Below are 26,183 nucleotides of genomic sequence, written 5' to 3' on the forward strand. Positions count from 1 at the left end.
TTTATAGTAGTATTAAATAATATCAAGGACCTTATTATAAATTCAACAAAAGAAATATAAGAATTTTATGTAGAAAATAAACCTTTGTTGAAAAAATAAAAGAATATCAAAAGGAAAATGAAACTGGAGCCATCTTGAAATTAGAGAAAAAGATGGAAGAGTGACTTAATAATTGTTATGGTTGGTGAGATGTTGAATTGTACATTCTCTTACTTTTTTCATTTCTCTCAATTGAATTGTTTATGAGAATGCATTTTACAAAAACAGTGAAGTCATTATTCTTTTTTTCATTTGTTCATAGTAGTTATTCTTGACATTAGATTCATTTGGACTAATTATAAATGCATGGAATATAATTTGCTCCAATTTAGTCCCTTCACCCTCCCCATCCTCCCTCCCACTGTTCCCTTTCATCCACTTTACTGATCTATTTATTTACATTTTTTAAAATTAGTATCTTATAGATATTCAAAATGATGAGTTTCATTATAGTATATTCACATATGTGCATTGGAAAGTTAGTTTGGGTTCATTCCACAGTTTTTCCCTACCCACTCCCCATTCTCTTCTTTTTCTTTTATTGATTTTATTTTTTTTAATACACGACAATGGACAATTCTTATTACACATATAGAGCACAATTTTTTTTATCTTTGTATAAAGTATGTTCACGCCAATTCACGTTATTCATGTACTTGGTTTTTTTTTTTGCATTACAATTCTTATTACACTTATACACCACAATTTTTCGTATCTCTCTATATAAAGTAGGTTGACACCCAATTTGTGTCTTCAGACATGTTCTTTGGATAATGATGTCCATCACATTCATTAGGAGACTAATCCCCTGCCTCCTTCCTTTCCCTCACTCCCCTCTTCCCTATCTAGAATCCATCTATTCATCTCATGTTCCTCCTCCCTACCCTATTATGAGTCAGCCTCCTTATATCAGAGAAAACATTTGGCATTTGTTTTTGGGGGATTGACTAACTTCACTTAGCATTATCTTCTCCAATGCCATCCATTTACCTGCAAATGCCATGATTTTATTCTGTTTTAAAAATGTTCATAGTGTATATATGCCACATTTTTAAAAATCCATTCATCCACTGAAGGGCATGTAGGTTGGCTCCACAGTTTAGCTGTTGTGAATTGTGCTGCTATAAACATTGATGTGGCTGTGTCCCTGTAGTATGTTGTTTTTAAGTCCTTTGGGTATAGTCCAAGGAGAGGAATAGCTTGGTCAAATGGTGGTTCCATTCCCAGATTTTCAAAGAATCTCCATACCGCTTTCCAGATTGGCTGCACCAATTTGCAGTCCCACCAGCAATGTATGAGTGTGCCTTTTTCCCCACATCCTCTCCAATACTTATTGTTGTTTGTCTTCATAATAGCTGCCATTCTGACTGGAATTGTATCTTAGTTTTGATTTGCATTTCTCTGATTGCTAGAGATGTTGAAAATTTTTTCATATATTTGTTGATTGATTGTATATCCTCTTCTGAGAAGTGTTTGTTCAAGTCCTTGGCCCATTTTTTGATTGGGTTACTTGTTTTTTCAGTGCTTAGCTTTTTGAGTTTTTATATACCCTAGAGATTAGTGCTCTATCTGATGTGTGAGGGGTAAAAATTTTCTCCCAGGATGTAGGCTCTCTGTTCACCTCACGGATTGTTGTCTTTTGCTGAGAAAAAAAACTTTTTAGTTTGAATCCATCCCATTTATTGATTCCTGGTTTTAATTCTTGTGCCATTGAGGTCTTATTAAGGAAGTTGTGGCCTAACCCACATGATGAAGTTTAGGGCCTACTTTTTTCTTCTATTAGACGAAGAGTCTCTGGCTTAATTCCTAGGTCCTTGATCCATTTTGAGTTAAGTTTTGTGCATGGTGAGAGTTATGAGTTTAATTTCATTTTGTAGCATATGGATTTTCAGTTTTCCCAGCACCATTTGTTGAAAATGCTATCTTTTCTCCAGTGCATGTTTTTGGCACCTTTGTCTAAAATAAGATGATTGTAATTTTGTGTGTTAGTCTCTGTGTCCTCTATTCTGTACCATTGGTCTACCAGTCTGTTTTAGTGCTGAAACCATGCTGTTTTTGTTACTATTTCTGTGTAGTATAGTTTAAGGTCTCATAGAGCGATACTCCCTGCTTCACTCTTCCTGCTAAGGATTTCTTTAGCTATTCTTGGTCTCTTATTTTTCCAGATGAATTTCATGATTGCTTTTTCTATTTCTATGAGGAATGCCATTGAGATTTTGATTGGAATTGCATTAAATCTATATAGCACTTTTGGTAGTATGGTCATTTTGATAATATTAATTCTGCCTATCCAAGAACAAGGTCGATCTTTCCAGAAATAGTAAATGAATTCAGCAAAGGAGCAGGATATAAATCAATACCCATAAATCAAAGGTATTTCTGTATATCAGTGACAAAGCCTCTGAGAAGGAAATGAGGAAAACTACTCCATTCACAATAACCTCAAAAAAAAAATGATACTTGAGAATCAATGAAAGAAGTCAAAGATCTATACAATGAAAACTACAGAACCCTAAAGAGAGAAATCAAAGAAGATCTTAGAAGATGGAAAGATCTACACATTCCCTTCTTAAAAGGAGAAAGGGAGGAGGAGGGAGGGAGAGGGGGAAGGTGGGCAGGGTCAGATCAGAATATGATAGCCCAAAGGGTGAGGTTTTGGCCTGCTGAGAACTTCTAACTGAAGGAGATTGGAATCCCAAAAGCAACCTCAGCAACAAAGCCTCTGCTCTCCTTCTGCCCTCCTGCCCTCCTGTCCGTTCACCCTTCTCTCCCAAAGCCAGTCATAAAACCTAGAAAGCGCTCTCTCTCTCTCTTTCTCTTTCTCTTTCTTTCCCTCCCTGCTATTCCCTTACTGTCCCCCTACCCTCCCTTACCCCTCCCTTAGAAACCCTCACTCCAGACAGGACCTGCCTTAGGTCCAGAAGGAAAGAAAGCTATACAGAGAGGCCAAGAAGAATCTGACCAGACAGGGCTTTCTGGGACCCTGGCAGCCTTTTACCATTAGCTCACACCCCCTTTTCCAGTCATTTCTACATGGCCATCCATTCTTCATGGAACATAAACAAAAAAACAGAGGAGTTTTCCCTGGATCTGTAGGTCTTTATTTCTGAAGGCTTTTAGGTCAAATAAAATTCTATTAAATAATTGTTATGAATTTTAAAATGTAAAGATATATATTAGTTCATAAATTAGAAGAAGCAGTTTATAAAGATAGACTCTTTCTGAAACTCATCTGAATTTTTATTGCAGTTCCTGGACCTTTTATACAGCTATAGAATTAAGATACTATATTAGTGGTAAGAGGATAAACAGTCCGGTAAGACAGAATAGAAAACTCAGAAAGTGATTGCCACATGATTTATGATTGAGGTGGGACTGCAGATCAGTGGTGGAAAATGTCAGTCTTTTTAATGAGTAGTGCTGAGACAATTGAGTATTTATGTGAAATTGAATGAAATTAAAGCTCCTACTATACACCGTAGTCAATAATTCTGTGTGACATATAGAATTAAGTGTGAATGGCAAAACTATAAAATGCTTTCAAGATAATACCTTTATGATTTTGGAGTGGGGTAAGTTTTCTTAAATATGATATAAAAAGCACTGATTGTAAAGGAAGATATTAAGAAATTTGAATATTACTAGCAGTAAGTATTTATCATAATCAGAAGACACCATGGCAGAGAAAAGTCATTCTTAACATTCAAAACTAACACTTGGTGTTAGAAGTTAGCAATGGGCCGCCGCCTCAGCCAAACATGGCGATGCACAACAAGGCGGCGCCACCGCAGATCCCGGACACCTGGCGGGAGCTGGCAGAGCTCGTGAAGCGGAAGCAGGAGCTGGCAGAAACACTGGCAAACTTGGAGAGACAGATCTATGCTTTTGAAGGAAGCTACCTGGAAGACACTCAGATGTATGGCAATATTATTCGTGGCTGGGATCGGTATTTGACCAACCAAAAAAACTCCAATAGCAAAAATGATAGAAGAAACCGGAAGTTTAAGGAAGCTGAGCGGCTCTTCAGTAAATCCTCAGTTACGTTGGCAGCTGCAGTAAGTGCATTGGCAGGAGTTCAGGACCAGCTCATTGAAAAGAGGGAGCCAGGAAGTGGGACAGAAAGTGATACTTCTCCAGACTTCCACAATCAGGAAAATGAGCCCAGCCAGGAGGACCCTGAGGATCTGGATGGATCTGTGCAGGGAGTGAAACCTCAGAAGGCTGCTTCTTCTACTTCCTCAGGGAGTCATCACAGCAGCCATAAAAAACGGAAGAATAAAAACCGGCACAGAATTGATCTGAAGTTAAACAAAAAACCACGAGCTGACTATTAGAAGACTCATTAGTGCAGAAGCCTCCAGGCTGTAGAGCTCTGATTCCCTTCTCCGACCTCATACAGATAAAGATAAACATCCCTCACCTGAGTGCGTGGCCATCCACCTCTGCTCTCCCAGACCCAGTGCCTGTGACTCTGAGTAGTTTGTTCTAAATGTTGTGACAAACAAGTCATTTCTGTAAGACATCGGATCATTTGCTTTGTGTCATTTTTAGTAACAGAGCTGCAGGAAGACCAAGACATGGTTATAATCGCAGCAAGTTGTTAACTGTGCATTTCTCCCTTCTTAGAATGAACATTTTTCCCCAAACTGGCTGCTGCCAGCCACATCCGTGATCCCTGTTGAGAAATATTCTCTGGTTTTCTTTTATGCTAAGTAGAACACAAGTCACAATGATGTAGGCTGTAAATATCTGGCATTCTCTTACTTTGTTGTGTTTTATTTTCTGTTGTTATTTTACCATCTCATTTTCTTTGGGGACTTTTTGTAATGCCTTTGTACAGCTCATACCTTCCTGCCAACATATCTGGTAATCTATTTCATGCAGTTGCCAATATTCCAACTGAAAATAATGTGGCTTACCATAGTAAAATGGGAAACTTGGTTTTCTTGCAGGAGGAAGGTAAAGAGTGTTTATTTAAAAATTACCTATCTTAAATCTTTGAGTTGAAAGCAGTTTCATGTTCAAGGAACAGGAAAAGCGGAAAAACACAAGTTAAAATCAGTTCTTTTAAAATAGATATTTTTATTCTTTTGTATAAATAAAATTTCACAGGCTTTGACTTCTCATGCTTTACTTTTAAACCTGAGATTGTTTTTTTACTTATTTATTCATATCATGCCTTATTGGAAATTTCTTTTTTCTCATCTTTTTGTTAGTAATCACCTGATTAAATATTGCTGTAAAAATCACCAAGGCAATGGAAAGTCTCAAAATTCCACCAGAAGCTGATAATGTAAGGTTCTTGAGCGGAGTGAAAGGTAGCATCAGCAGAGCCAACACTGCCTCAGGGACATTGTCCTTGCAGGGGTCAGTAGGCAGAGGAACTTGCTGATGATTGTGCTTGATTCAGTGCAGTGGTCACCTACTTTGGCAGCAGATTGTAATCACCTAGGAACCCTAAAAATGCTGATGTCTGGGCCCTGCTCCCAGAGACCCCACGGTCCATACAGCCTGCTTACTAGGATTTCTTTTCAAAGGGTCCTGGTGATGCTGATAAGAAGCCATGTGGAGAGCCACTGCATTAGGAAACTGAATACTTTGATTAAGTGCTATGCTGTGAATCATTCTAAGATTTGGGCCTTGCCTTTCCGTGACTCTATTTAGTCATAGTCCTTTATGTATGCCCATCTCTTTGTAAGAAGAAATATGTTCATTGTGATCTCAGTGGAGCTGAATATGGATGGCATCTGTTATCAGAACAAAGCTGCCTTGTCAGGTGTGCAAAAGCTTTCACTTTTGTTCTCAAATAAACTTTTTTTTTCCTCTGTGAAAAAAAAAAAGAAGTTAGCAATGGTTGCTATCTTTTGGAAGAGTGAATTGCATAGGGTGGGGGGAAGGACACTCCCAGGAGGCTGATCATATCTTACCTAGATCTGATACTAGTTATACAGGTGTATTCACTTTGTGGAAGTTCAGCAAACTGTACTAACAATTTGTGCATTTTAAAATGTATATTCTCTACTTCAACAAAAAGTCTTTATAAAGGAAAACTACTAAGAAGCTATTTGTAAAACATTTGTCCAGCAAAATAATAGAGACCTCCTACAGCTCAACAAGATAGACATCTCAATAGAAAATCGAGCAAAATAATTGAACACACTTCAGAAAAGAGGAAATCATATATTTGATTTATTCTAAAAGGTGCTCAACCTTATTAATCTTCAGAGGAATGCAAATTAAAATGATTGATCTCTTTATACCAAAATTGGCTAACATGAAGAATCTGAGAAAACAGTACCTAATGAGGATGTGGAGCAATGGGAACACTACTGCACTTGGGCTAGGAATAAAAGTTGGCACAACCACCTTGGGAAATGGATTGTCATTACATAGTAGGTATGGAGGTAACATTCCAGGTGACTTAGTGATTCCTCTGTTTCAGAAATGGGTGCTTATGGGCACTAGAAGATGTTCAGAAGAGCCTGTTAACTATATCCAAACACTTGAAGTAATTCAAATGTCTATCAACACAAGAATGTGTACATAAACTGTAGCATATTTATACAGCCATGTACTACATAATAGAATGAACTTTTCTGCAGAAAAATTCATATATGAATATGTATGTATATATATAAATATAAATGTATACATATTCACATTTTTCATAAAATTTCAGAAGTGTTTCTTAACTTTCTGAAGTTCATCCCAGATGTCCAGGTACAAGCCCCTCTTCTAAAAGTACCCTCATTTGTCAATCAAAGAAGATGCATAAAAGGTATTATGTGTATATTTAATGATATCAGCCTGAGCCCATTTAGGTTTGTTAATGCAACAGTGGAATGCAGCCTCCAGGCCTTCCCATTGTTGCATTTGTCTATATTGTCTTCATATTTGTTTAAATTAGAAAGTAATACATTTTTAACAGCACTGTTGAGGTATAATTTGCATTTCATAACATTTCCCTTATGTAAGTATAAAATTCATCGATTTTTGACACCTCTATAGAGTTTTGCATCTGCCATCACTATACAAGTTCAGAACATTCCCATCACCTCCCAAAATTTCCTGAAGCCACATTTGCCATCAATCAAATGTGTATTTTCAAATGTAGTGTGTTGATTACTTCATGTATTTCAAATAACTCATTAAAAGTAGCATAACACATTGTTGAATAGAAACTTGAAAAACATCAACCAAAATCTTTTGTTAAGTGTATTTTGAGGTTCTGTATACATACTTGATTAAAATCACCTTATTTGCATCTGTTCTCTATTGTCAGTTTCAAAAAAGGGAACATACTGAACAGTTGATTTCTTCCTTCATATGTTCTTGGTGGGTGAATGTTGTCATGTTGTTCTGGGGGGGGTTTTAGTTTTAAAAATTTTAGTTGGTTTTGGGGAAAATGTTCAGTTATACAAATGGCCATTTTTTTGGCAGTCTGTATAGTACTAATTTCTGAGAGAATAAATCATACAAAATAGAATGAAGAATAGAAGTTAGACTATATAGTTAAATTAAAACATAAATATCAAATTGTAAATTATTTTCTTTATTAGGAGTAACTAAAGAGAAGAATGTATTGATCAACTGTGATATTAAATGTCTCAGACTTTAGAACAGTATAACAAGTATTTTAAAAGCTTTTCTTGTCTTTGTTCTACCACTTCATATTAAGATGCTGAATATAATATAGAAGTACATATTGAATATAAATATTATGTGAGCATATTATACTATTATGTATCATTGGGCTTCCTCAAGTGATGTTTTTAACATACTTTTATTATACATACTATATACTATTATTATAGAAATTATTATTTCTGCTTAAAGGTGATTGTATGGTTGGGAAATGCAGATATATTATGTGTAAAATTAAATATTTTTCTAAAAAAGTATAACATCAGATGTTCATGAATTTTGGAAATAAAAATACATAATGCCTAGCTAGTTCCTAAGAGGTAGGCTATATCTTCTGTTTATCAAAGTATTTACTCTGCATTATTGGTGGAGCTAACTTTTATTGAGGTTTCTCTGTGGCCAGGTACTTTATTACCAAGGTTGCCATTAGAACCGGGAATGACATTACTCACTATCAGGATTGAGAAAATTGGTCTGAAAGATGCTGGACAGTGCATCGATCCCTATATTACAGTTAGTGTAAAGGGTAAATAACTGGCAAATTGCATTATTTTTTTCTCATATGGGACAAAGTTTTTGACAGGGGATGATCTTGTATATGTGACAACTTACTTTAATGCATTCTATAATGAGGCAAAATCCTAGAAGAGATCATAACAGAACATAGTTCGAAAGACTTACAAAAAAATATTTCCTACTTATACACTCACTTTTGCTTTTGAGTTTGTATAGATTTTTGCTCTTCAGATTCCATCTAACGTGCAGACTAAACATACACATTGTCCTTAAAAGCAGCTACAGCCTTCAGGATGTAGATTAACAAAAGCACCCCTCACCTTCTCCTACCCAGTCTATATTCATTTCTCTCCACAAAGCCCCATGTCCTGTTTTCCCATCTCTCCTGCTTCAGCCCCTTCTTCTTCCTGTGCTACTGACGTATCTACTTAGGTGAGTCCTACAGAGGCAGATGAAAATCAGGGGACAGGGAAATAGGGTGCGACCATAACATCCATGCCCTGAAAGCAATCCCGTGGGATGATGATGTGATTAAGGAATAAATTATACCATTTTACAGAAATAACTATAGTTAGTACAAACGGCTTATTTTAATCTATAGTTTTGCACCAAAGGAACAGATTGGTGCTGAAATTAAATGGAGGAACTTTTATCAATTGACCACAAAGAAAAACATTTATTTAAAGAACATAATCCACAGCACTAATACTGGTACACTTTTAAATTCCGATGTTACCAGTTATCAAATATATAGTATACTGGAAAATATTTACATTGTTTGATAGGCCATTTGTAAAACTGCATACTCATTCAGAAAGTATACTTAAAACACAAAAATATTTAACGATGTTGTAAATGTTAAATTACCTTTGCATATGTTAAACTGAAATATTTTTATGTAAATATTTTTTAATTATTAAATGTACTAAATTGTTTTTGAGCTTTTTGAGACACATAAATGAATAACACATAAACACTGAGGAGTTATTAAATAAGTCCATGTTGCATTTGACTAAACTGAGATTTTAAAACCCAGAAAATTAAAACTATATATAACGTACCATCTGGTTGTTGTAAATTCAGGGTATGTTGTAAACAGTATAACCAGAATTTAGATAATATATATGAAAAATTATTCATTAACAAAAAGGTTTTTGTTGGCTGTTCTCATCCATTTTTGGTTCTTAACAGGGAAATTATGATAAGGTTAGGTTTAAAGGCTTTTCTAAATAAGTCATACTTGATCAAAGTTAGAAATTGGTGGCAGAGCTCCATTGTGGCAAATTATATACTCCAGATTTTTTTTTTTCGCATAGAAAAATACAGTGGGCTATTCCCTAAGAAAAACATGTTTGTTCTTTTTACCACTTCACTATGAAGATCAAGTTCTGTCCACTTGGCCATGTAAAGTCTTCCTTGTCCCCTTCATGAGGTCTCCTATCCAGTCTATATTCATTTCTCTCCACATACCCCATGAACTTCAACAACTCTCACATACTTGCTCACACCAAATAGGAATCTCTTAGCCTGAGAATCTCCTCTCAGCTCTTTCCATGCCTCTTTAGGAACTGTAACCTTTGCAGTTTCTATATTTTCCGTCTGTATATGTGAATGCTCATAAGCAGAAACTTAATTGTTTCTCCAGATCTGAATGGCATAGAATTTAACTCCTGTGCAAGATACTCCTGTGGCTTCAAGAAAAGAAGATACATATGTTCATTTTAATGTGGACATTGAGCTCCAGAAGCATATTGAAAAATTAACCAAAGGTTTGTAATTATCAGTTACTGACTTCTTAAGGACACAGTACTTATCTGGGTTTGTGTTCATAGTGTACTTAACACAAGATCTTATGTCACATAGTTATGAATATTGACTTAAAGTCAAATCATTTTTTTTAAAATATGAGAATTAGCAGTTGCATTATCTAGTTGTGTAATAATGTGGTTAAATATTATTTGATAGGGAAGTTTTTCTTATAATACAGAGTTAAGGAAGCAGGTTCCCTAATAATTACCTTAAGTCCTTTTAGGAATCTAATGATTACTTTCTAACAGTTAAATTATTTTTTTTCTTTCAATAAGATGCATTGGGTAAAAAGATACTATAACTGGCAGTTAGTTTGTAAGAATATGGAAAGGACAATCTGGGCGTGGTTGTTTCAGGAGGGAGAGAAATGATATAAGGTAGAATTTTTTTTTAAAGGAACTCTTAAATTTCTATTCTATCTAATATAGGTGCTTATTGAAACTATTTTTATAGGTACTGCTGATACTTAAGTAACTTCTGTTTTTCTTGTGGTATTTAATATTTTATATTCTTTGGTAGTTTATGATTCTACCTGTGTACATAACTTACATTCTTGCTATACAATTTTGTTGTACTTTGTAGAATTAAATGATATGGAGAAATGTCACTCAGACATGCTAGTACCAGAGCTTGGAGTGACAGCTACAGTGAGTTATCAACAGTTGTGTCATCAGACTGTTTGACACATGTTACTTTGTAAAATCATAGGCTTCTGGTGACACATAAGAAATATGTGGTCTCTGGCTTATGTTGTTTGTTTTAATTCCTTAGGTGCAGCTATCTTCTTTGAATTCAAACACTACAAGCTTAAAAAAAAGGTTTACCAGCACCAAGTGTTTTGCTTTCATGGAGATGGATGAGATTAAACCTGGGCCAACTGTAATAGAACTGTAAGTGATATACATATAGGATTCATACTGTTCTAATGGTTACTAGTTCATGTTTCTTCTTAGTCCCTCTTATTGAGAATGTAACATTGGAGTAGATCAATCATCAAAGTATTTTAAATCTATTGTGGTTACAGATACAAGAAACCCACTGACTTTAAAAGAAAGAAATTGCAGTTATTGACCAAGAAACCACTTTATCTTTATCTACATCAAACTTTGCACAAGGAATTATTCTGACATGAGTAATGTCTAATTTCTGTGAATTTTACCACTCAGTAGAAACCATCATAGCTCTGTGTAGCATATTCATCCTTCAGGAGGCAAGAAGTGAGCCGTACCTATAGGCCAGTGAGTCCATTGCAAAGCTGTACCACAGAACTAAAGTCCAGCACCTCATTGTTATGACTCCTTTGGATACAGGTTTATTGTAGATTTTGAAACTTGTTTTTACTTTCCTATTAATTGTGCAATTAATAGCCTGTTTCCTAATTTACCACTGTTCCTACCCTGCTTCCTGGAACAATACTGCTGTGGTAGGTATGCTCATCTTCAAACTTAATATAGCAATAAGAATGTGCTAGAGTTTACACATTTGCTCACTTTTGCTCCAATATGGTCTTTTGATTTGAATTAACTTCAAACTTTTGAATTGAAGTGGGTAGGATAGTACCAGATTGCTTTGAAAGGAAATTGGATCAGTTATGGTCTGTCTTATAGGCTGTTCCTTAGAGCTGGCCTAAATTCACCCTCATCTGATAGTTCTACTTAGAAATAGTGTGCCTTGATCAGATCAATATCCTATATGGGAGTGTTCCCCAGATTGTAGCTGTGATTTTTTTTTCCAGATGACCAGATTGTTTTTCTGAAAGTGAGGACATTTTTAGTCATGTTGATTAGTTGTTCTACATCACATTGCTATTGTTTTTAGGGTTAACATTAATGATTCTAGGGTTAACATTAAAACCATCTCAGAATAATTACAAATTTTGGGGTGGGTTTACGTCTTCTAAATCATGTCATCTAAAAATAATTGAGTCAGATGCTAATGAGATAATTTAGGAACAACTGCTGTTTTTCTGACAACTGATTGTGAAACCTTAAAACCTGCATACCTTGTCTTCATAAAGTGATGAGTATGCAACATCTGGAAAGATATTTTATTTTTTTTAATATAGGTAGATATGACTGCCATTTATTTCCTATTTAGATATATTTACATTCATATGAAAATATGCAGGTCATTAGCCTATTATAATTTCACTATTTACATTACTTTTAACTTGATGAGACATAAATCTTTCATAGTACACAAGGTGTATATTTGATACACAGAACATAAAGATTTGTGAGGAGCTTTTTTGTGGGTTACATGTAGAACCCACATATTTTAATATTCACTATTTTAAATGAACAATGCATGAAGGGAATGCAATACTTGGCCTATTTTTAAACTAGTGTAAACCCTAATCAGACCATCCGTTTGCTTTTTAAAACAAATAACAGTTGTTTTAGCCCTTGCACTTCAAGAGATCTAGTCTTTAATTTTTCAGTTGTCTGTTAGGTCAGTTTTGTTTACTAGACTCATAAAACTATATGAGCCTGAAAGAATTATCAACCAAATTTAGTCTTTTCTTTCATCTGGATTGAGTTAATTTCACAAGTGCAAAAATAGTTCAGTCTACAGTAGTTCTAGGAAATGAAGAATTTGCCTTAATAAAATGTTCACTCAACTGAAACTCTGAGTAGTCAAAATTTCCAGACTGTAAACTTCTCAAGAGAAGGGCCTCATCTTCTCCATGTCATGTAAACTTTCCAAGGCACTTGGCAGCACTCTGTACTCTGTGGAGTACTCAGTACCTTTTTTGTTTGATGTTACTGATGTTTGATGTTGCTCCCTTAAAATCTACTATTAAAATGTAGCAAAACTGATACATTGTTCTTTCTGTTCTCTAATACTATAAAACATGTATATCAAAGTGATAATTTAAAAAAAAAACAAACCTTTTTTTTTTGGTTGTAGATGGACACAGTACCTTTATATTTATATGTGGTGCTGAGGATCAAACCCAGTGCCTCACATGCAACCCCAGCCCCTCAAAGTGATAATTTATATGAAGAAACATTTAGCATCCTTCACATAAGAATGCTTTTTTTAACCTCTATTTATTTATGTGGTGCTGAGGATTAAACCCAGGGTCCTGCTTGTGCTAGGCAAGTACTCTACCACTGAGCCACAACCCCAGCTTCCACCAAAGAATGGGGTTATATGAAAAAAAAAGAGGATGCTTTGTATGAATGTCTTTCATCAGCATTAAACAAACTTAAATTGAACATTGTCATCAGCTTAGCTTTAATTCAGACCAGAATGACCAAACCTCCCCCCCCCCCAAAAAAAAGGCGATTTTATCTTGAAGCAGTTAACACAAAGCAATCTGTATCTCACAAATTAGTTGTTTAAATTTACTTTCTAGTGTGGGAGGGGATGAGTTACTGGACAATAATTACAATTATAGCAATAATACTTTCAGGTTGAAACACTACTGCTTCACAAATGAAATGATTTTAGTAACTAAACTAAAACACAATTTGCTGGAGAGGACTTCTAAAACTTTTGAGATACAAAAGTATACTTGAATCAAGGGACAGTATTCTCTACACAACCTGTATATGGGCAGCTACCTTGGGCTTTGCTACAGAAGTGGTACAATCAATCAGATGGATGTAAGGAGAGGCAACTATGGGTGGGTTCAGAACTGCTCAGTTAAACTACGTAGAACACATTATAACTTACTAATAGAATAAATACAAAAAAGGCTTTAGAGGGAAAACTACTGTTGCTTTGAATAAAATAATAAATCTGCCTTTTCTTGAAAATCTATCTTCCTAGCTGACATCACCTTTATTTAAATGCTATTTTAAAATTAGAAGTTATAGTAACTTCAGCATTGCCTTGTGTCCTGTAGAGGTTGAAAGATACATTCAAAATGTGTTTGTGACTTAAATTTTATTTTACATGGTTAAAAATGGCATAAGCTATTATATGGTTTTCCTCTTACACACAGCTGCTGCTTCTAATATTAAATGGAGGTTATGTAGATAGAATTTGAGTCCTTTAGGAAGAATTCATTTTGATTCTGAGTTATCTTCAGTAGTTTAGAGATTTTGTTTCACACAGATTTTGTTTCACACTGAAGCTTTTGCCCCTATTTTGAGAATACTTAGGGGACATAAAAAAACAATGATATGTTATGTTCTAGGTTTCAACAATCCTATTACTTTCTAGAATTTAAAAGAATGGAAGAATATGGTCTAGCAGTAAACAAAAGTATCAGGCTTTTATAATTTTATTTAAATCTTAAACCTCTTAAAATGTACTGTTAAAATTGCTGTAATTAAAATTACAGTTCTGGAGAGCTAGTTCTTAGAAACATTGTTTTAAAGACAGTAGTTACAGATTCAGGACTTGCTTTAATTGTTTTTTAAATAAAATATGTTTGAGTATCTATCAAAAAAAAAAAAGAATTTAATTCAGCCCGTAGTTGCTGAGTAAAGACATTATAAGCCTTAGAGTTTCATTCATTTTTAGAGGATTATACTTTTCTAATTTTTTTATCATATTCCTTGAAAATCAGTGGGAAGGTATGGGAAAGAGAAGAGTGTGTTGTGTACATTTTTAAAAAGAAATTTCCTTATTTTTTATAGACACAACATACCACCTTATATTTTACTGTTATAATGCAATAATGGCAAAAGCAGTAGCTCTTGCTACTAATGTAAACTCATTCTCAGAAAAGCATTCTCACATGGACAGTGGTTAGAAAAAAGTACATGAATGTGCTACAAAAATAGAGCCACAAGACTTCTCACAAGTAAAAGAAATCCTCTGTAGAAGTCCACAGTTGACCAAGGTCCAGCCTCCTTAACAGTGAGCAACAGGGATATGCTGCCAAGTCACCATCTTCAGTTCTGAGAGTGCGTTTACATGCTTCCCCAATGGCACAAAGTCTCATGACGATCCAGTGAATCAACAGACACTTGGGAAATATTAATAAACAATTTTTATGAACTATTACAACAAAGAACTTCAGCAAGAAGGAAAATGAAGTTTATGATCTTTGAGTAAACATTTTTAGCCCAACAGTCTCTGCGACCAGATATTGAAAGAGAAAAAAAAATCAAGCTTAAAAAACACCATTTCTCTGTTATCAACTGGAATACACTAATAATAGGATAATGGAAATATAAGTTCTTAAAGCATTTCCACAGGAAATGTCCATAATTATGACATTCTAAATCATTTAGCAATTGTATATGCTACATTAACTAAAACAAAGGTATTCCTTATTGCACATTTTTAAATTGGAAGGATACTCTAGCTTAAGTGGGGGATATTTAGGGGGAAAATATTTTGGCTCAAAATGTATACTGCGCCAAGGCAGCTTCATTCTGAAAAACATAAACCATTTAAAATAAACTTTTATATTTTGAAGCCAATAATCCTTTAACTCTGACTAAGTGTCAGAGGCTAATTTTATGGGCCCTGTTTTAAGGCCTGTGAACAGCCCTCACTACTCTTGAGAATTAGGTGGAGGTTCATCTTTAAAGCCTGAAGGCATTAAGTCTTTTGCAGCAGGTGGTGGCCCATAGTCTTGGGGACCATGAGTTGGAGGTGGTAATGGGGCACCAGGAATGAAGTACTCTCTTGGGCCAAATGAGCCTAAAGGTCTGAATGGTGCTGGTGCAGGTCCTGGAAAAAAATCACGAGGGTCAAAAGGCAAATCCCATTTTCCAGGTGTAACACCTGGTGCATATTCTCTGAAGCCTATTGGTGGATGCATACCAGGACCTGGAAAATAAAAAAGGAAGTTATGTAAATACCCAGAAATTTCTGAACTAGGGTGATTTCAAGTATGTTAATATAGTCTTTAATTTCTCCCAAGCCTAGAACATCAGCTGGTGAACATCCTGACTTGCCAGATGAGGCAAACTGAGATGGAACAAGTTTAGGTTATAGCCTTTGACCAACCAGCCATGAAGTAACATATTAAGGATTTAACATGGCTCTACCTAGCTCCAGGCTTGTCTTTTTTCTTTCCCTACTCTATAATTGCAGAATTATTTCTATCTCACAAGAGCTCCATTTATATTTGGAAGTATTACCATGACAAGATGATAGATTATGAAATAAGAACTTTACTACATCAAAGAAATTTTGATAAAAGGAAATCTCACTATTTATTACTGTATCCATTAAAAATTCATGAAGTATTTCAGCATGGACTTTACACATGCCATCAGAATCAAGGTGCATGCATGCCCTCGGAAAAGGCCTTCCACAGCCACCTAATTAAACCAGGAACATTTATTAGGTCACTGTTAAATCCTCTTTAACACTTCCCTCTGACATTTTTCAAGGTAAGGAGGGTTTGACTTTTCCTTTTCTATATTCTATAACCTACTGCTTATGCTTCCATTATGGGTGATTACAAACTTTATGTTATAGGATTTTCATATATGTGACAAAATTTTAAGTTATGGCATGCGTCTCATCCACCTTTCCATCTATTGCAGTGCATATCAACAGATTTTCAACAAACATCTGCAGAAGTAATATTTCTGGCTTTTCTGTATATAGCCCCTTATCCTTGTCTATGAGAGATAGCTATTGCCTATCTCAGTATAAGATTATGTAGTGTCCCATATGTCCCAGAAAACTGGAGGAAAAGTTAAAATGTACTCAGCTTTATCCTTTCATTGTTAAGACCCGAGATAGCAACCAACTGTTTTAGCAAGCAATAGAAGTGGAAGATGAATGTGATTTATAAGTCAATCATCATACCAAATGGTGGAGGAATTGGCCAAGGCCCAAAAGGCCCACCGTGCTGAAGTGGCGGTCCATACCAAATGGGAGGTGGTGGAGGCCGTCCCATCGGGGGTCCCATGAAGGGTACCCCTGAGAAAGGAGGGGGCCCTTTCATAGCCATATGAACCTGCAATTTAAGATTTGAAAGCAGTTAAAAGTTTTAAAATTCCTGTGTATTAAGACAAAGTACCAATACCTATAAAAGCTAAAACCCAAAACCTGTCCAGAGAACACCATCAGTGCAACAAAACTCTACCCACCCCTCCTGTGTATTCCCACTGACAGCTTACAGAAGTTGGAAGGATGCCACAAGAGGGAGCAGTTTGTTACTGATTATATCTGCACAGGAAAGGGAAAGGCAAGAGAACTGGCAGGGGTTATTAACAGAGGTGATTTCTGACCAGTATGTCATGCTGTATTCACTACAATCTATTTCAAAGGGAGTCCCCCCATCCCCATCACTTCCCTTTCATCACAATAGCTCATTACTTCCATATTAAGAATGAACAGAATAAAATGAAAAATCCATTCTCTACTCATGTAATAATAGCTACTATTCTACTATATCTTCAGTAAGTCTTTCATATATTATTCAACCTCTGAGATCTTTAAGTAGACTGTCTTGTTTTAAATAAGAGGGAAAAAAAGCAAATGGGATATCATAATTTGTTGAAGGCCACACTGCATATTAAAGAACTCAATCCCAGTTTTGCCTCCAAGCCATGCTTTTCCCACCTCTATTCCTCTCTAACAATGGGTCTTTGCTCTCTTTTAAATCTTCTACTACAAAGGGGTTTGGGGTCTTATCTAAGCTGCCCTTAGATTTCTCAAGAGATGTATATTCCTGGAATATATATACACTGGAACTTGAGAAGTATTTTCCATCACAGTGCTATATACACAAATTAGGAAGACAAGCCTTTAATATTTACTTTCATTTACTGTACACCATTTGAGATATTGATTTATCATTTCCTATGAGTAGTGGGTTTGAAACTAAACAATTAAAAATTTATTTTATTATAGAGCTGCAGAAGACCTACCAGATATAATAGCAACACAGTTACAAGAGAATACACTTATGTGAACAAATGAGACCATTTCTTGGGACTAGCTCAAGAGGTCATTTCAGATGATCATTGTTTCACAGAATATCTGATACCAATCTAATTCAAATCACTCAAAATAGGGTTTGCACAAATGGAGGAATTCTTAAATAATATTCTTCCAAACAAAAATAAAAATGATGAATTATATAATTTATAATGAATTTACTTTGCCTTAGAACATTCAACACAAAACACCATATAAAGTTAGAGTGATAACTTTTCACATTCTGTAGTTCATTATAGTTGTACACACTTAAGCAACATTCCCAAGTTAAGGAGAAAAGTAAGCTCAATATTGCATGCAGTTTAAAGCAAACAAGATCAGTGTCATGCTCTGAATATCCTTCCCATAAATGCACAGAATAAAACCCAATTCAGTTCTCAACCTCTAAGTACTTACTCCAACTGGATGCTCAGTCAAAGAAGTAAGGGTGGAGACTGAGGGGGTCTCAGGTTCTTGGGGAACAGTTTGCTTTTTAAAAAACAAATGGGATAGTACAAATAGAACACAAAGAAGGATAAAGCAAAGAGCAAGTACTGTAGGAAAGCTACATGTTCCTGCATGACCACATGATTCACAGTAACTACAGAACTTACCTTGCCCTCATTCGTCACCTTAGCTGGAGAAGAACTTCTGGAGCTGCTGTTCATGTGAGCTGGACCACATCCTGAGTCTGTTAGAGATCAAAGAATGGATTCAGACTTATTCTAACATGAAAAGAATAAAAATCCTCCATCCACAATTACAGATTCTTTGAAATTACTTGGTCACTTTACCAGAGGCAACGGGTTTCCCAGATGCCTCAGAAGACCAGTACGAGGTAAAGGTCCATCCATTGACCTTGGGAAAGAAAGATCAGAGCCCTTGTTTGTATTTTTCAGAAGAAATAAACCACTGGTGGACAGGTCAGAGTTCAACAATAACTAGAAAGCAACATGAAAAATGGGTTGCCCAGGGGTTGGTGTCATAGCTCAGTTGTAGAGTGTTTGCCTAGCATGTGTGAGGCACTGGATGTGATTCTCAGCACACATTTAAAAAATAAATAAAAATATCATGTCCATCTACAATTAAAAATATTTTTTTTAAAAAAATGGGTTGCCCAATACGTAAATCACAATTTATGAAGAGACTTAAGTAAAATAAAGAACTGCCTTGGGTTGATAGAACAGGAGATTAATAAGTACTGGTCCTAAACTTTAAGCTATAGACTTGAAGTATGTGTAGGCTGGCTTTTCTTTAGTCTGTATAACCTGACTTCCAATCTTACCAAGACTACAGTCCTATTTAGAATTTGAAATAAGATTCAGTATTTCATGTTGGAAATATGTATGCTACAAAAAGTTTAAGGCTACTTTTATAATATTTGGGAAAGGAACACCATAGAGATTTAATTTAAAGATAAAGGTTTACACTTCACAGTATAAAATTTAAAAGAAAAAAACAATACAGGGACCTCCAGGAAAAAAAAATGTTTTCTATTCTAGAACAGATTTTACAGAAAACATTCACTATGATAAAGTAAGAAATTATGTTCTATATATTGTACAGGCCCAAATTCTATGTTTTCATTAGAATATTCAAAAGGGAAAAAAAAACCTTGAAGCAGTTTACTATAAAGCAACAGGTGAATGCTCACCAAATCCGTTTCTAGGCATATCTTTTTGATTAAGAGTAGCAGAAGGAGGTCTCCCAGCTGGCTCTGCTGTCAGTGGAGGGGAACATTCTCCACCATTCATGGGGGATGGACCAAAAGAGCCATTATGGCTCAGTGGAACTAAAGACAACAATGCCGTGTTACTACTTTAAGGCAGCCTTCTCCCTGACACCAACCCTCACCTCCTGCTTTAGCAAATCATTCAGATTATTTCATAACCATTACACACAGAAATAAAAAGTAATTTATGTACATTCTGCACCAAGAAATAAAATAGCTCCTTTTACAAAGTGCCCCCTACCTCTCTGAGGAGGATTTCGTAAATTTGGTCTTCCCAGCATAGGTTTTACAATCCCGGGTTCATCTTGACGCACTGCAATCTTTTGGGTCATTTCCAATAGTCTTGAATATTGAGAAATATTCTGAATTATGAAACAGCAATCTATTCCTTCATAGATAATATCTAGCATAACCTTAAAACACTATAAAACATATAGGAAGATACCAAAATCACATACTTCTGTCTCAAATTAGCAGCTTCCCTTTTCTCTTCAGCTATAGCTCTTGCTGCAGAACGAGCTTTGAGCTATTAAAGAGAAAATATTCAAATTCAGTTGCAGTAGGCTATGCACAAAATAAAGAAAAGGGGGAAAAAATCTTACCCAATTATCATGAGCTTTCTTCACATGCATAGCAATCTGAAAAAGACAACACATTAAAAAATATGTTTTTAGGGACTCATTATAATAGCCTATAATTGTCTGTATTAGATATCAAAGAATTCTGCAACTACAGGACAGTATTAATTACTACCTGGTTGTTAAATGAGTGCTTGGTTTTCTGTAATGCTTCTTCCATCTCTTCAATTCTCCGCCTAAGAATTACAACAATTGAATAACATTTGAAACATTTCTGACCATTTTCCCTTTATTCCATCAGCTATACTTTTAAAGACTTTATCATACATAAGAAAAACATTTCTATAGTTATATAAATCCAGTGTGATCAAAACTAATACTACAGGCCAGGTGCAATGCCACATGCCAGTAATCCCAATGATTGGGAAGCTGAGGCAGGAGGATCACAAGTTCGAGGTCAGTCTCAGCAATTAAGTGGGAACCTATGCAACTGAGACCCTGTCTCAAAGTAAAAAAAAGGTCTAAGGATGTAGCTTAGTAGTAAAACACCAAAAATAAATAAATAAATAAATAAAATAAAGACCCAATACTAATAACTTATTTATCATTTAATTGCTAGAGATTCTGAATGATAAATTATAATTTCCTTAACTGTTCATCAGTGTGTTCTCAAGTAATTCTGCTAGAAATATCTTCCTCCTTAAAACTTTTTTTCTTTTTTTCAAATTATATCCATAAAAGATTTCCAAGGTCTATCAAATGCCACACTTTTGTGGGTCTTGATACATCACACAGCAAATTGATTTCTTAAAGAATTACTACAACATACAAAACCCCCAGAACTGTTTGCATTGACCAAGTTCCCTATGGTCTTGCCCATTGGCTATAAGTAAATTTTTGTTAACATTTTTCATTTGTAAAGTTGAAATTTATTTTTTCTCCTGTGTGAATTGAATGTATTCATATCCTCTCGTTATTTATACTTCCATGCTATTTTCTTCTATCTACATAATGTAAAAAAAGATTAAAAAAGAAAGCTAACACTAGTTCATTAGACACTGACACCCTCCTTTAGAAACTGAACTCACTTGTAATTTTTAACTTCCTGTACAGCGGAAACCACCTTTTCATCTGCAGCTGACAGCCGCTGCTCTCTTTCTAGTCTCTCATATTCTTCTTGGCTTAGTTTCCTAAAATAAAGCCAGTTATCAAATCAAAAGTTTTTCTCTGTGAATATCACTTCCCACAATTCTATAAAATGCTTAGGCACATAAAATAGGAATTCAAACCTGCAATTTCCTAAATCAAACTCTGGCAAATCACTTACATTTTCTAATTTCTCCTCTTAATTCTCTATTTACCAGTAAATAAAATAAATGTGAAAACAACATGTGCCCCAAGGGCAAGTCTCCTGTGTGTAAGATAATAAAAACTCACTTTACTTCAATGTGGAAGATCAGGACTGATCAACCTAACATAATTAAACATATTAGGATAAAGCAGGGGATAATTCTTTTCTCGTTTCTGCCATGGGTAGGACACTAAGTATATCTTTGTCATGGAGGAACTCTTTTCTCAATCCAAGACTGGTACCATAATAAAGATATAGTCAGTCAAAGAAAAAATATTCTAGAATATGTCTTTTAGCTATGCAATTAACCACAGAACATTTTTGACACTTTAGATATATATTTCAAAAGAATTGCAATTAAGCAAAAAGACAAATCTGAGTTTTGATAATGTCTGTCAACCAGAAAAAGAAGCCAAACTGACCCATGATCAGAGTATTATCTACTGACAAGTTTTAACTCTGATCATGAAACTCAAGATGTTCATCTACTGAGACAAAGGTAGCCACATTTAATGATTTTAAAAATACTATTTTCTGCTATCCTTGTACTACTTTAGCCATAGTTCCAATTCAAAAGATAATTAACTTGAAACTTAATTTTCCATAAATCAGAAGAACTATAGTAAAAAAGGATTATTGATACCAAATAGAAAAAGGGGATTATATATTCTTATATAGCTTCTCATTTAATTCTTCAGCAAGTATTTTATGAGTGGCTATAATATACTAGTTACCTTGTAAGATGCTAAAGAATAAAAGAGCTCACTGTTTCAGGTATAAATGATGCCTAAAGGAATATAATAATTTTCCCCACTGGCTTAAGAAGGAATATGGAGAAAACTGAATCTTGAAGGACAGAGAGAATTTTGTTTCCAATTACCAAAGAGTTAGTCTGAGAGCACTAAGAACAATCAAAACATCTTTATAAGAATATAAAATTGTGTTTGAAAGGATACAAGCTAAAAAGGCAGTAAAGATATATGTATGTGGCCAAGATCCATTAGAAAAAGGAATCTCAGAATTACAAGTAAGGCTGGCACTTTAAGGTACTTTTCTCCTAGGTTTACCCACATATTGAAGATAACACAAAGATATAATGAGTCTGAACTAAGCCTTCATCAAATTCCTGGGCTTAGAGAAAAAAAGAAGTGTTTGGGGCTACAAATAAAGGGACCCTTAATAAAAGCCCTAGCCTTTGAGTTTAGATTAGAAAGTACTGCACACTTAAGTGATGAACAGGCAAAAAATCCAAAAGGAACAATACTGAAACATTGAAAAGACAAGTCATTTTTGAATTATCTTAATTGCTGACTACGTTTGAAGTGACAATCTTACTCAAGTAACCTCAACACTTTTCTATAAGAAGATAACTTCATCTTAGTCCTCAAATTTCATGTATAATTATCACAACAATGTTAGCCAATCAAAACTGACCAGGCACTCCATAAGACAAAATTCTGTGAGAAAAAATCCCACAGAAAAGGAAAACACCTAATGGGGTTAACCGCACATGTTTCAAAAAAGTAAAGTCAAGATTATGAATTTCAGGTCTGGGAATATAGTTTAGTTGGTAGAGTGCTGCCTTGCATACACAAGGCTCTGAGTTCAAACCCCAGCACCACAAAAGAGGAAAAAAAAAGATTATAAATTTTGTCAAAGGATTAGAAACTATAAAACCAAGAAATAGTTGGGTGTGGTGACCTACACACAGTCAAAGATACTCGGAGGCAGAGGCAGAATGATGAGATTAAAGATAGCTTGGAAAGCAGTAAGACACTAGTCCCTTATGAGAAAGAGCAAGGAGTCTGGGGAGGTAGCTCAATAGTAGAGCACATGGCTCAAGGTCCTGGGTTTGAGCTGTAGTACTGAAATATGACTGGGGGTGTGGCTCAGTGGTGAAGCACGTGCCCCACATGTGTGGGGCACTGGGATCAGTCCTCAACACCACATAAAATAAATAAAATATTGTATCGGGCTGGGGATGTGGCTCAAGCAGTAAGGCGCTCATCTGGCATGTGTGCAGCCCGGGTTCAATCCTTAGCACCACATACAAACAAAGATGTTGTGTCCGCCAAAAACTAAAAAATAAATATTAAAATTATCTTTCTCTCTCTCTTAAAAAAATCCTATAAAAAATAAAATAAAATATTATGTCCATCTACAACTAAAATAATATTTTAAACCCTGAACTTTTTAAAATCCTAAACTCAATGAATGATTTTAACAACAGATTTGGGAAGTAAAATAAATCCTACCGCTTTTAAGACAGGTCAGAAGAAAATATCCAGAAGAAGTAAATCCAGAATGTAGGAGGCAGGGGAAATCAAATTCTAATATGCATTACAGAAGAGAGAATGAGGTAAAATCAACATTTAGAAAAAGACTCGAAAATTCAAGAAATGTTTAATGGTCCCAAGCAACATAACTGCAAGAGGAAAAAGTGGGTGGGGTGGGGAAAACTACACCTAGGCACTTCCCAATACAACTGTTAAAAAAAGAGAGAAATGACTACAGGAACTAGGGGAGGGAGATAAGACCAAACAACAATGATAATGGACTCCTTAAAGAAAAAAAATTAAAACAGATGGTAATTAATTGGATATTTTCAAATTGCTAAAACTAAGTAACAGTCAAAATTCAGTAGCCAAAAGAAAGATCCTTTAAAAATGGAAACTGGTTTTAACTCTAATCATGAAGTTCATGTCAACCTAATACAGATTATAAAGGTAGCAATATTTAGTGGATAAAATACTATTCTCTGTTTATCCTTGTACTACTTTGATACACTAATCAAATCTATCATTAAAGGACAATGTTCAAATAGAATGAAAATAATTTCAAATAAGAAACCAACAGTGTAGAATGCAGAACTACAGAAACTTTAAATATGTGTATAAATTGAATGAATGTCTTGTGGAGTTCACAGTATATGAAGTACTAACATACGATGCCACAACAGTTATCTGATTCAGGAGCTACTTAAAGCCCATAAAAACAAGTAATAAACCTATTAATCTATGTCAGGTTTTTATTAAATCCAAAATATATACCAAGGCCTTTAAATTATGAGAAGATGAATAAAATTATAATTATATAATTATAATTCCATTATAATTTATGATTACATCAAGCTTATAGAGGGAATGAGGAAAATAATTAAAAATATTTAAACTATTAAAAAGATACAAGGAAGAAAAAAAGAACAGGTCATTAATTAGAAAGCAAATTCTTCATAAACCACAGGCACATATTGACATGAACAGACTTATATTTTAGAAAGTCCACTCAAGCGGCTATAGAGAAAATTACTAAGAATTTGAAATAAATTATATAAAAATATAAATAATGGAGAATGAAGACAGATGACCTAGGTTAGAAACAGAAAAGATGACACAGGCATGAACTAACATAGTACCTGGGGATGAGTAAAAAGAGTACAAACCACAGATGATGACTGAATGAATTTTGGAGGAGTTGAGGAAAATAGTGCTACAATTTAACTGCATTACAAAGAAAATTAATTGCCATTTAGGTCATTCATATTACAAGTAGGGACAGAGAAAACAAGTGTTCTTTTGAAAAAAAAAGTGATAAAATGAGAAATGTTTCTTTGAAACAGGCCAGGCATTTAGAACTGGCCTGAACAAAAATTTGAGATTCTAAAAAGGTCGCTTGGAGATCACAGAATTTTAGAAAAGTTAATGGAAAGGTTTCAATATTTAATGCATTAATTAGGCAACAGAAGTCAAAATACCTAAAAATAGTTAGGTCTATAAGAAGGTCTGTCTTTGCTTTAACAAGATATATATATATATATATATATATATATATATCTTGTTAATAAATCAGGTGCAAACAAATAAAATCTGACACAAAAAAACTATTTTTAGAGAATTCAAGTATTTTTGTGGATTAAAATCTTCAAATGAACTTCCAAAAAATAACTAGCTCCACACTGAGAAGATTAATATATAAATATATACTACAAACAAGTACTTCTGTAATCATAACTCCTAAAATCCTTGCCACAGTTCAATTTTTAGTGTGAACATCTGAGATATTCAAGTCCAAAACTTGTACCATCAATAAGTAAATATTATTCCTTTTTGAAGTTTTTATTCTACAAAACATGTCATTCCAAATCACTCAGTATTTTTAAAGGTCCAGAGTTAGAGATACAAGTTCAAAACATTAGAATTACATAAATGATCACAATGAAAGGAAATTAAAATAAATAGTGGGATCATAGAAAGGGTCTAGATCTTTGAGAGGTATTTCCACATCAGTGACTGTTAATACCAGTTTACCACTTCTTGCCTTCATATGAATTTGACAATTGATTACGATGTCCTCACAGCCTTAGTTTATGGTTCCAACTACCTCAGGACTCTTAAGACTGATGATGGAAAGAAAAATGCAACTTATAGGAAACAAAACACAAAGGAAAAAAGACAAATCTCTACTAGATAAAATTATCTGTTAGTTCACACAATGATAACAATAACAAACAATGGAAATCTTACTTTTTTAGTGCCATCTCATTTTGCTGGTAGAGTTCATTTAAAATCTCCACTTTCTGCCTAAGAGTTTTGCATTCCTCTTCCAGTCCAACTTTAGAAGACCGTAGTGAATTGCAGTCATTTTCTAATTTCTTTATTTGGTCTGTAAA

The 26,183-nt window shown here is 34.6% G+C and overlaps 1 long non-coding RNA gene and 2 pseudogenes across 3 annotated transcripts in view; 2 read left to right on the plus strand and 1 right to left on the minus strand.

Moving 5' to 3' along the window:
• The first annotated feature begins 3,784 nt into the window (after positions 1–3,784).
• Positions 3,785–5,158, plus strand: LOC144374830 (chromatin modification-related protein MEAF6 pseudogene; annotated as a pseudogene).
• A 4,702-nt stretch (positions 5,159–9,860) lies between these two features.
• The window catches only part of LOC144374832 (uncharacterized), a 74,518-nt gene continuing 58,195 nt past the window's right edge, over positions 9,861–26,183 (plus strand). The window contains exons 1-3 of one of the 2 annotated variants that reach the window (XR_013434100.1): positions 9,861–9,968; positions 10,780–10,898; positions 11,033–11,765. This is a non-coding gene — a long non-coding RNA (uncharacterized LOC144374832). Of the gene's footprint in view, positions 9,969–10,779; positions 10,899–11,032; positions 11,766–26,183 lie in introns of those variants that run through there. The other variant, XR_013434101.1, reaches the window with a different exon arrangement.
• Positions 14,940–26,183, minus strand: part of LOC144374831 (transport and Golgi organization protein 1 homolog) — a 167,514-nt pseudogene continuing 156,270 nt past the window's right edge. The window contains exons 18-26 of the transcript XR_013434099.1: positions 26,038–26,176; positions 21,252–21,353; positions 20,339–20,399; positions 20,188–20,223; positions 20,044–20,111; positions 19,827–19,927; positions 18,468–18,544; positions 16,738–16,888; positions 14,940–15,744 (exon numbers count right to left, since the gene is read on the minus strand). The product of XR_013434099.1 is annotated as a transport and Golgi organization protein 1 homolog (transcript). The remainder of the gene's footprint in view (positions 15,745–16,737; positions 16,889–18,467; positions 18,545–19,826; positions 19,928–20,043; positions 20,112–20,187; positions 20,224–20,338; positions 20,400–21,251; positions 21,354–26,037; positions 26,177–26,183) is intronic.

Source organism: Ictidomys tridecemlineatus, unplaced genomic scaffold (assembly GCF_052094955.1).
Source record: "Ictidomys tridecemlineatus isolate mIctTri1 unplaced genomic scaffold, mIctTri1.hap1 Scaffold_90, whole genome shotgun sequence".
Lineage (NCBI taxonomy): Eukaryota > Metazoa > Chordata > Mammalia > Rodentia > Sciuridae > Ictidomys > Ictidomys tridecemlineatus.